This window comes from Mixophyes fleayi, chromosome 4 (genome assembly GCF_038048845.1).
Source record: "Mixophyes fleayi isolate aMixFle1 chromosome 4, aMixFle1.hap1, whole genome shotgun sequence".
NCBI classification, from domain to species: domain Eukaryota; kingdom Metazoa; phylum Chordata; class Amphibia; order Anura; family Limnodynastidae; genus Mixophyes; species Mixophyes fleayi.
In genome coordinates, this window is record NC_134405.1 from 267,099,313 (window position 1) to 267,101,870 (window position 2,558).

The 2,558-nt window shown below is 40.0% G+C and overlaps 1 pseudogene; it reads right to left on the reverse strand.

The window, feature by feature from the left end:
• Positions 1-1,742: 1,742 nt before the first annotated feature.
• LOC142155429 (5S ribosomal RNA) lies at positions 1,743-1,861 on the reverse strand (annotated as a pseudogene).
• Positions 1,862-2,558: the final 697 nt, after the last annotated feature.

A 2,558-nucleotide genomic window follows, 5' to 3' on the forward strand; every position in this document is an offset into this window, starting at 1 on the left:
CTAACAATTAGTATCCACACCCCCTTGTATTTCCAGGAGTACTAGATACGATGGTTATATATAATGTAATGTTATTGGTGTTATATTACATTACCAATGGTGGTTGGTAATGTCCTTTTGTGAGGATATGTATTAAAATGATATGACCAATGTGTTCCCCTTACTAGTATAATGTTAATGTTAACCAATATGATGGATAATGTCAATGATGTCCAAAGAGCACATTTTATGCATATCTAACTGGTTAGGAATAGATTGACTGTCTTACATGGACCAAGTCCCAATATGGGCCATGCATGATGTGTTGATGAATCAACAAAATACATAGCATATGCATATTCACATCTATACCAACACACACTGATCTAATGTTCTCACATATGTCAATATGCACATCCATAATTTTTGTGGATATATATGTACACATATACGTGCAAATACCCAATATCCTCAACCTAGCATTCATCATCATCATCATCATCATCATCACCATTTATTTATATAGCGCCAACATATTCCATAGCGCTTTACAATTCGGGACAAACATAATAAACTAATAAACAAACTGGGTAAAACAGACAAAGAGGTGAGAAGGCCCTGCTCGCAAGCTTACAATCTATGGGACAATGGGAGATTGACACATGAGGTTAAGTCTACATTTTGCATTTTGGCCCAGCCAGACTGCAAAGGTAAAAGTGATTTATAAGCTAAATGATACCGTCACATAACAATGTTGGTCAGGGGGTAGTTGTCTTGTGTGAAATTGTGTAACTGGCTAAAGGTAGCGAGGTTAAGAGGGTGGCTGAGGAATATTATAAGCTTGTCTGAAGAGGTAGGTTTTCAGAGAACGCTTGAAAGTTTGTTGACCAGTCTTACTGTGCGAGGGAGAGAATTCCATAGAGTGGGTGCAGCGCAAAAAAAGTCCTGTAACCGGGAATGGGAGGATGTAATGAGGGTGGATGAGAGACGCAGATCTTGTGTAGAACGGAGCTGCCGAGTTTGAAGATATTTTGAGACAAGAGAGGAGATGTATGTTGGTGCAGCTTTGTTGATGGCCTTGTAGGTTAGTAAGAGTATTTTATATTGGATTCGGTACAAAACAGGCAGCCAGTGTAGAGACATACAGAGTGATTCAACAGAGGAATAACGATTTGCAAGGAAAATCAGTCTTGCCGCAGCATTCAAAATAGATTGTAGGGGTTTGAGTCTGTTTTTGGGAAGACCAGTAAGGAGGGAATAGCAATAGTCAATGCGGGAGATAAGTGCATGAATTAAGGTTTTTGCAGTGTCTTGCATGAGATGTGTGCGAATTCTGGAAATGTTCTTTAGATGTATGTAGCAGGATTTAGATATAGAGTCAATGTGGAGAACAAAGAATAGATGTGAGTCAAGGATTACACTTAGGCAGCGAGCTTGTGGGGTGGGATTTATGGTCCTGTTATCAACAGAGATAGAAATGCAAGGTATGCTCTTGTTAGTGGGAGGGAATATTATTAACTCTGTTTTAGAAAGATTAAGTTTGAGTTGGCGAGAGGAGATCCAAGATGATATGGCAGAAAGACAGTCAGTTACAAGGGACAACACAGATGTCGAGAGATCAGTAGAGGATAAATAAAATAAAGGATGTAAAGGTAAATATAGCATTGAAAGTAATACTTATCTGATCCACAAAGTCAGGTTGCCGCTAGGATATCCTGCCTATATTTACCAATGGTGATACCAATCCATCAGGAGAGGCGAGTGTCCTACTGTACTAGGGGTTCTCAGGTAGTCTCCTATCCTGCTACTTACCTAGCTCCGCCTTGTTTGGCTTCCAAGGTCGGAAGGGTTTGGGCATGGTCAAGGTGGTATGACCGTAGGTCTCGAGCCTCTCCTGTACTGGATGTAACGAGGACCATAGGCAAATGGCAAGGTATTACCCAGATTAGCAGCCATCTTGACATCTTACTGAATGGATCTGAGTGTCATTGCAAGGACAAATCACATTCAATATTAAGTCCTTTTGGGATTAATGTTCGAAGATAATAAATGTCCTTGGATTCTTCCCTATTTAGTTTTGTGAGTAGATTACCTCCTCTCCAATTACTGATAACTTTTTCTGATACCGATAAATGTAACAACTTGACACATGCAATTCATCATCATCATCAACATTTATTTATATAGCGCCAGCAAATTCCGTAGCGCTTTACAATTGGGAACAAACATTAATAAGACAATACTGGGTAATACATACAGACAGAGGTAAGAGAACCCTGCTCGAAAGCTTACAATCTATAGGACAATGGGAGTTAGAAACACAAGGGCATGTGCTACATCATATTGCACAATGGACCAGCCAGACTGCAAAGGTAAAAGTACTGAGTGGGCTATGTGTGTTGCAATGTTGGTCAGAAGGTTGTTGTCTTGCGTTAGCAGTATAGAGGATGGTAATAGGGTAATCTAGGGAAATTAAGATGATGGTTGAGGAATATCATAACCTTGTCTGAAGAGGTGGGTTTTCAGTGAACGCTTGAAGGTTTGAAGACTAGAGGAAAGTCTTGCTGTGCGTGGGAGGG